At 36.5% G+C, this 9,902-nt stretch overlaps 1 pseudogene; it reads left to right on the top strand.

The window, feature by feature from the left end:
- Window positions 1-7,987: 7,987 nt before the first annotated feature.
- Window positions 7,988-9,695, top strand: LOC102830565 (annotated as a pseudogene).
- Window positions 9,696-9,902: the final 207 nt, after the last annotated feature.

The raw sequence follows: 9,902 nt of genomic DNA, 5'->3' as shown, positions 1-9,902 counted from the left end.
ACATTTGCAATTTGTGTCTTTTCTTTGTTTCTGTTTTAGAAATTTATTCAGGGAACAAAATTTTATCTGTTTTCCCTCAATAATGACACATCTTTAGGTTTCATTGATTTTTCTTATTGTTTTTCTGTTTCAATTTTATTTATTTATGCTCTTCTCCTTGTCATTATCTCCACTCTGTTTTTGTTACTCTACTCTTTTTTCTTTAAATTATATTTTCACAGAAAAAGCTATTAAGACTTTTCTTCATTTCCAATATAGGCATCTAAAACTATAAATTTCCCTGTAAGCTTGGCTTTGAATGATTTTCACCAATTGTTTTTTACATTGTATTTAACTGATCATTATGTTAAAATAGTAGCTAATGTCACTTTTAGGCTGTCTTTTCATTCAGTGAAAATTTAATTTAATGTCTGACTATATGGTGTATTGGTGGTGGTAGTATGCCGTGGATTTGGTTCCAACTCAAAGCGACCCTGTATAGGGTTTCCGAGACTAAATCTTTATGGAAGCAGAAAGCATCATCTTTCTCCAATAGAATAGCTAGTAGTTTCAAACTACTGACCATGAAATTAGCAGCTAGACTCATAAGCACTACATTGCCTGAACTCCTTATATGGAGTATTACTGGGTTTATAATTTTATTGTTTTATTATTAAGCACTGTCAAGTTGGTTCTGATTCACAGAGACCCTGTATAGGGTTTCAGAGGAAGAGCTAGTGGATTTGCACGACATTGGGTTAGCAGTTCAGTCACTGTCCTCGATGGGTATCATAATACTATGAGTAATATTGCAAAAAATGAGTATTACAGAACACTGAAGGTTCTCATGAAGAACCTGTACATAGACCAAGAGGTAGCAGTTTGAGCAGAACCAGAGGTTTAATTTTAGGAAAGGTATATATCAGAGTTGTATTATTTCACCATAATTAATTCAGTCTGTATGCTGAGCAAATAATCAGCAAAGATGGATTATATGAAGAAGAAAATGTCAACAAGATAAGAGAAAGACTTGTTGTTGTTGTTGTTAAGTGCAATTGAGTCGGTTCCAACTCATACTGACGTGTAGGGTTTCTGAGGATAGATTGGAGGGTTTGAACTGCCTCTTTGTGGTTCAAACCAACCGTGTAGTCCAGTGCATTATCCTGCACAACAGGACTAATTATTGGCAACCTACAATATGCAGATGATAAAACCTTGTCTACTGAAATCAAAGAGGACTTAAATTAATTACTGATGAATATCAAACCCCACACCCTTCAGTATGGATTTCACCTTAGTGTAATGAAAGCAGAAATGCTTATCACTGGAACAATAAATAGTGTCATGATAAATGGAGAAATGATTGAAGTTGTCAATGACTTTATTTTGTTTGGATCCAAAGTCAAGTTTCATGGAAACAGTAGTCAAGATATCAATTGATGTATTGCATTAGTCATATCTGTTACACAAGCCCTCTTTAAAATATTCAAGAGCAACGATGTTAGCTTTAGTACTAAGGTATGTCTGATCCAAGCTATGATATGTTTAGTGGCATCATATGCATGTGAAATTTGGACAAGGGATAGGAAAGACAGTCGTAGAGCTGATATACTTGAATTATGATGCTGATGAAGAATACTGAAAGTACAATGGGCTACCAGAAGAACAAACAACTTTATCTTGCAATAAGTACAACCAGAATGCTCCTTGGAAGTTAGGATGATGAGACTTAATCTCTTGTTCTCCAGATATGTTGTCAAGAGGTACAGGTCCCTAGAAAGTGAAGTTATTTTCTGTAAAGTGGATGGTCAATGAAAAAGATGACTTGACACAGTGGCAGTTACAATTGGTTCAAACATAACGATTGTGAGGATGGCTCAGCATCTGTCACTGTTTTAGTCTGTGCATCAGGTCACTCTGGGTTGCAACCAACTGGACAGCCCCTAACAACCATAACAATTATTGTTATTGTCCTAATGTTATTGTATATTACTCAAATACAACTATATCCTTAAGGATTCTGATCTTTTTATAATCTATTGAAATATGTTCAATTAGGTAGAATATAAACTCTCTTTGTGAATGTAGCTTGTGCATTTGAAAAAGAAAATGGATTCTGTTGATGTGGTTGTAGTTTTTGGTTGCTGTGAGTCCACTCTGACACATCATTTGTGGATGCTTGCTTTGGCTTGTTTCTCTTGAAAGATTTGTCTCCCTCTTTTTAGTGTTATTTATTGCATCTGATTTATTTCCCCCTCATCACATTTTCCAGGCTTGAAAGATTATATTTGAGATTGTTATTGTTAAGTGCTGTCAAATCAGTTCTGACTAATAGTGACTTTGTATAGGGTTTCCAAGTGGCAGCTGTTGAGTTTGTACCATTGACATTGTAATTCAAACCAACCTAGTGGTCCAGTGCTTTTCCCATAGTGCCACACCAGGACTCCATATTTGAGGTGTACCCTCATTAAAATCTATTTGAGATGCATGGACTTCACTTGTTCACAGACAAATCATCATGAAAACAGAAACATTGTGTAGTTCCATCTTTCCCTTCTTTAAATAAGCTCCCAACAGAGCTTTTGTTTATTCGCCATTACTTTGAGGTAGTTGTTTTATGGATTATGTTCAGGTTTCATAACTTATTTATTCAAGGTAAGGGATATATCTATCATATCAGAAACTGAGACTTATCTCTTGTATTTTTCTTTAAATCTATTGTCTTGTCTTTTAGTTAAACATAAGATCTAGTTCACACAGCTCCAATATGTACAAAGTTAGTTAATAATGCATTCAAACAGAAGAAACATAAAATATGATAAATAAAATTGAAGAAATAAGAGTCATTAAAAACTCTAACATGTAAAGAAACTTCTGAGGATTGGGTATCTATTATAGCATATTATTTTTTTAGAAGGATTATATCTTATATTTTACATTAATTGTAATATTTTAGTAATATCCATTTGCATTTTGACTATATTATAATGTTATCAAATTATACTAAAGTATCAATGGTAATTTAAGCCCTAATACGTTATCATATTTACCATAAATGCATATATCCATATATATGTTTCATAATATATGCAGAAATACCAAATTTCCATAATTGACATTAACTACTCACACTGATTACCATGAAATGTGTTGTCCTAAAAGCCTAAGAAAAGGAGACCTTGAAATTGACTTGACATGTTAATGCCATTTTTTACAGTGGGTCACATTATAATTAAATGGGAATTTTATTGTAACTACACATGGCGCCTTAGTCTTCAAGAAATATTCTTATTCAAAACAATTCTATAGGGATAATATTAATTATTTTATGAAATGTGCTTATAGGAAATGTGACATTTTTAAGATTTGTGTGTGTGTAAATTAGTGAGTAAATGTTTTTAGTACTAATTTAAGGCAAAAAGAATGTAAAAATAGTACGATAAATAATATTTTGAATTTGAAAAGAACACAGGTTTTTAAGTGTACCTAGTATCTATATTGTATCTGATCCAGAAAGCATAGGTATGTTAAAAAATAAATAAATAAGTAAGGCAAAATCCAAAATTAAATAACTAGTCACTTGTTTTTGTTATGTGCCGTGGATCTCTTGGTCGGTTCCGACTCATAGAGACCCTGCACAGGGTTTCCGAGGCTGCTGATCTTTACGGGAGCAGAACGCCTCATCTTTCTCCCACGGAACCACTGGTAGTTTCGAACTGCTGACCTTATGGTTCGCAGCCCGATTCATAACCACTACGCTACCAGAGCTTTTTGCCATTTTAAGAGTAAACTCAGTACCTAGAGTACTAGATTTATTACCTACAGTTTACTTCTTCTCTAGTCAAAATTTAATCAACATTTTTCTTGCTTTTATTAAAAAAAAAAAAATTTACCATTTCGTTATCTCTGATTCTAGAGCACAATATTAGTAAACAACAATTTTATACACATATACTTTTACATAATAATTGGATGACTGTTTTTGATTATAATATAGATCACCATAAAATGAATTACATCTATCACAATACTACTTCTGGTCATAATTAGAACCATGCAAATGATGTTGACAGCTGTGTTTAATGCCATTTTATTTGATTTTAATGGGTTTATCCCAAAGAACATAGTGAAGATCATAAAAGCTATAATTTTGTCAAGGTCACAAATTGATTTTTGCATGGTTTTGATAGCAAGCCATACGTTTAATCTCATTTTGTGGTTGTTTTTACATCTTACCAAACCTTTAAACAGTTCTATCAGAAATCATAACTAAAAGTACTGTATTTTTTTTGAAAATTCATATGTGTTAGTTGATTTAGTAATACAAATGGAATGTCATAGTAATTTAAATTGAATTTTAAACACATAATTTATTACAGCTGTCCACAAATTAATATAGCCAAATATTGTGTGTATGTGTGCATTTGTCTTCTTAAAGTTAGTTTATTTCTAGTTAATATTATGCAAACAGTGCTATAGATTGAACTGCAACCACCTAAAAATTATGTGTGTCTAATAGTGGTTACAACCATGGGCTTAAACATGAAAGCAATTGTGAAGTTGGCTTTGAACCTAGCAGTTTTTCCTTATACATGAATCTGACCTAATTGGATCTCACCTAACAACAACTACAACCTCTCTTTAAAAATAGGTTTGTTGGTTGGTTGGTTATATGCCATGGAGTTGGTTCAAAATCATAGCTACCCTGTATAGGGTTTCCGAGGCTGTAAGTCTTTACAAGAGCAGAAAGCTTCCTCTTTCTCACACAGAATATCTGGTAGTTGCAAACTGCTAAACTTGAAGTTAGCAGCCCAACTCATAACCGCTGTGCTGAAGGTCAGTGAAAAAGAATAATCTATCTTTTTCAATGAGATGGATTAGCACAATGGCTATAACAAGGATTATGTTCTTCTCCAGGCACTTGTTCCTCCTCATAATGTGCCCAGACGCATAAGAGAAGAAGTCTGACCATCATGGCTTCCATGGAGCATTCAGGCTATACTTTTTCCAAAACAGATTTGTTTGTTCTTCTCCAACACCATACCTCAAATACATTAATTCTCATACAATTTTCTTTATTCATTCTCCAACATTCACAAGCATTTGTTCTTATTGTTAGATGTCATCAAGTTGGCACGGACCCATAGTGATCCTATGTACAACAGAACAAAACACTGCCTGGTCCTGTGCTACCTTCACAATTGTTGCCATGCTTGACACCATTGATGCTGCCACTTTGCAAATCCATCTCACTGGGGGTCATCTTCTTTTTCTCTGACCCTCCACCTTACCAAACATGATATCCTTCTCCAGTGACTGGTCCCACCTGACAATATGTCAGAAGTATGAGAGACGAAGTTTGGCCATCCTGGCCTTCAAGGAGTAATCTGGCCGCACTTCTTCCAACAAAGATCTGTTTGTTCTTTTGGCAGCGCATGGCGCTTTCAATAATCTCCTCCAATACCATAACAAAAAGCATCAATTCTTATATGGTCTTCCTTATTCACTGTCCAGCTTTCACATACATATGAGGTTATTGAAAATACCATGTCTTGGGTCAGGCACACCTTAGTCTTCAAGCTGACATCTTTGCTCTTCATAACCTTAAAAAGATCTTGGGCAGTAGATTTGCCTAATGCAATACGTCATTTGATTTCTTAACTGCTGCTTCCGTGAGTGTTGATAGTTGATCCAAGAAGAATGAAGTCCTTGACAACTTCAATCTTTTCTCCATTGATAAGAATGTTGTTTATTGGTCCAATGATGAGGATTTTTGTTTTCTTTACATTGAGATGTAATCCATACCGAAGGCTGTGTTCTTTGAACTTCATCAGTAAATAGTTTAAGTCTTCTTCACTTTCAGCAAGTAAGGTTGTATCATCTGCATATTGCAGGTTGTTAATGAGTCTTCCTCCAATCCTGATGCCATGTTTTTCTTCATACAACCCAGCTTCTCACATTATTTGCTCAGCATATAGGTTGAATACATATGGTGAAAGAATGCATCCCTATCACATACCTTTTGTAATTTAAAACTATTCAGTGTTTCCATGTTCTTTTCAAACAGCTGCCTCTTGGTCCCTGTACAGATTCCTCATGAGCACAATTAAGTGTTCAGGAATACTCTTATTTTGCAATGTTGTCCATAGCTTGTCATGATCCACACAATCCAAAGCTTTGCATAGTAAATAAGACACAGGTAAACATCTTTTTAGTATTCTCTGCTTTCAGCCAAGATCCATCGGACATCAGCAATGATATCCCTCATTCCACATCCTCTTCTGAATCCAGGTTGAACTTCTGGAAGTTTTCTGTCAATGTATGCTTGCAGCTGTTTCTGTATTACCTTTAGTAAAACTTTACTCACATGTGAGATCAAAGAGATTGGCCAATGGTTTCTGCATTTCATTAGGTCACCTCTCTTTGGAATGGGCACAGATATGGAACTCTTCCAGACAGTTGGCCAGATAGTTATCTTCCAAATTTCTTGGCATAGTTGAGTGAATGCCTCCAGTGCCACCTCACTTTCTTGGAAGATTTCAATTTTTATTCCATGAATTCCTGGAGCCTTATTCTTTTCCAATTCCGTTAATGCACCTTAGAATTATTTCTTCAATATCATTGGATCTAGACCATATGCTACCTCTTGAAAGGGTTGAATATCAGTCATTTCCTTATTAATAGAAGAGAAACAATGTCAGATACAGTGCCAGAAAATGAGGCCTTAAGTTTGGAAGGCACTTAAAATGCAACTGGAGAAGAGCTGCCTCCTCAAATGGAGTTGACTGTCATGACACAAAAGGAGTAAAGCCCTTAGGAGTAAAATCCAGTAGGACCTTCATTTTCTGATGGGATACAACTCAAAATGAAGAGAAACAGCTGTAAACATCCATTAATAATTGGAACATGGAATATACAAAGTATGATTCCAGGAAAATTCAAAATTTTAAAAGATGAAATGGAATGCATAAACATAGATATGTTATGTATTGGTGAGCTGAAATGGACTGGTATTGGTCATTATGAATCTGACAACCACATGGTTTACTATGCTAGGAATGACAAATTGAAGAGGAATGGTTTTTCATTCATTGTCAAAAAGAACATATCCAGATCAGTCATGAGGTATAACACTGTCTGTGATAGGATAATATCCATGCACCTACAGGGAAGACCAAGGAGCTCTGGTAGCGTAGTGGTTACAAATCGGGCTGTGAACTTCAAGGTCAGCAGTTCGAAACTACCAGCTGCTCCGTGGGAGAAAGATATGGCTTTCTGCTTCTGTAAAGATTTACAGCCTCAGAAACCCTGTTCAGGATCGCATTGGGTCGGAACTGACTCGACGGCACTTGAAAACAACAACAACAACAATAACAACAACAGGGAAGACCAGTTAAAACCACTATTATTCAAATGTATGCACCAACCACTAAAGCCAGAGAGGATGAAATAGAAGAATTCTACCAACTTTTTCAATGTGAAATTGATCAAACTTGCTACCAAGCTGTATTGATCATTACTGGTGATTGCAATGCAAAGGTTGTGAGCAAAGAGGAAGGATCAGTAGTTGGAAAATGTGGTCTCGGTGATAGAAATGATGCTGGAGATTGCATGATAGATTCTGAAAAATCAATGATTTGTTTATTTCAAATATCTTCTTTAGACAGCATAAGAGATGATTATACACATGGAACTCAGCAGATGGAATATACAGAAATCAAATTGACTACATCTGTGGCAAGAGACAATGGAAAAGCTCTATTTCATCAGTCAAAACAATGCCAGGGGGATGTTGTCTTTGTCTGAGCTGTGTTCGTGCTTGGGTTGGAAGGGGGAATGGGGGTGAAAGAGAAGGCCATGATAGAGGCAGGTGAGAGAAGGAAGGAAGCAGTGCACAGCAGACATAGCATCTCAGGCGGTGGCCTGGTTCCTGGGAGTGTGGGAGCTGAGAGGCCGTTGTGGCAGATTTCACGGGGTGCGGCAAGGGGAAAGAGCCATAGGCCCGGCCATGGTGGACAAGGAGAAACTGGACCACAAAGGCTCAAGAATTTAAAGAACAAAGGCCACGATTCAGAGACCATGAGAAGACAATTAAATGAAGTTGTAGTTGAACTAAGGAAGAATAAAAGATATGAGCATCTCTTAAGAAGAATAAATGTACCACTTGAAGATATCTGTGAAGACTCTGGTATAGATGGTGATTATAGAGTACAAAATACCTCTCTAGAAACTATTGTTCAAAATGCTTCAAGTGATAACCAAGGGATTCAGCTAAGGGCAGTTCAGGCTGCTAGGAAACTTTTGTCCAGTGATCAAAATCCACCAATTGATGACCTAATAAAATCTGGAATATTGCCTATTTTAGTCCATTGTCTTGAAAGACATGAAAGTCTTTACAGTTTGAAGCTGCATGGACTTTGACAAACCTTGCATCTGGAACCTCTGAACAAAATCAAGCAGTAGTTCAGTCTAATGCTGTGCCACCTTTTCTAAAACTTCTCCATTCACCTCATCAAAATGTTTGTGAGCAAGCAGTATGGGCATTGAGGAATATCATAGGTGATGGCCCCCAGTGTAGAGACTACGTCATAAGTCTTGGTGTTATGAAACCTTTACTTTCCCTCATAAGTCCATCTATTTCTATAACATTCTTAAGAAATGTTACTTGGGTTATGGTCAACTTATGTTCCCACAAAGACCCAACACCTCCAATGGAAACCATTCAGGAGATTCTTCCAGACCTTTGTGTTTTAATTCACCACATGGATGTAAATATATAGGTAGATACTCTCTGGGCCCTCTCTTACCTTACTGATGCTGGTAATGAACAGATACAGATGACAAAGTTGTTGTTGTTGTTATGTGCCTTAGAGTCGGTTCTGACTCATAGCGACCCTGTACAGGGTTTCTGAGGCTGTAAATCTTTACAGGAGCAGAAAGCCTCATTTTTCTTCCATAGAACAGCTGGCAGTTTAGAACTGCTGACCGTGAGATTAGCAGCCCGAATCGTTCCTCATTTGGTTCCTCTGCTCTAGCCACCAGGAAGTTAAAGTTCAGACTGCTGCACTTCAAGCAGGAGGCAACATTTTTACTGGAAGTGATGAGCAAACACAAGTGGTTTTGAATTGTGATGCTCTTTCATACTTGCCAGCACTTCTGACGCATTCCAAAGAGAAAATTAATAAAGAGGCAGTGTGGTTTCTGTCTAACATCACCGCTAGAAATCAGCAACAGGTTTAGGTAGTAATTGATGCCAACCTCGTACCAATGATGATACACCTCTTAAATAAGGGAGATTTTGGCACTCAGAAAGATGTTTGGGACATAAGTAACTTAACGATTAGTAGAAGAAAGGTCAAGTGGCCTACCTTATCCAACAAAATGTTATCCCACCTTTCTGCAACTTGCTAACTATAAAAGATGCACAAGTTTTGCAAGCAGTACTTCATGGGCTTAGTAATTTACTAAAAATGGCTGAAAATGAGGCAGAAACCATAGCCAATCTTATAGAAGAATGTGGAGGACTGGAGAAAATTGAACAACTTCAAAATCTTGAAAATGAAGACATCTACAAATTGGCCTATGGGATCATTGATCAGTTCTTCTCTTCAGATGATATTGATGAAGATCCTAGCCTTGTTCCAGAGGCAATATAAGGTGGAACATTTGGTTTCAATTCATCTGCCAATGTACCAGTGGAAGGGTTCCAGTTTTAGAAAGATGTTGTGGAAGTTAGTTCCGTGCAGCACTGAAATGTATATATATATGTAGTTTGGTCCATCAAGCTTCGCTCATGGGATCTGCTGCTGCATTAAATCAGGAAAGAAAATGTGAAGATTTCATTAGGAATAACAGAAAATGCCCAAATTAGGTCAAGATGGCGAGTGGGTGTGAGTGAGAACGAGTGGCAAAATGTAATGAAA

The sequence above is a fragment of the Chrysochloris asiatica genome, unplaced genomic scaffold, assembly GCF_000296735.1.
Source record: "Chrysochloris asiatica unplaced genomic scaffold, ChrAsi1.0 scaffold00334, whole genome shotgun sequence".
Taxonomy (NCBI): domain Eukaryota; kingdom Metazoa; phylum Chordata; class Mammalia; order Afrosoricida; family Chrysochloridae; genus Chrysochloris; species Chrysochloris asiatica.
The sequence above is the reverse complement of the archived record's forward strand: the minus strand, read 5'-3'. Positions and strand labels throughout refer to the sequence as shown.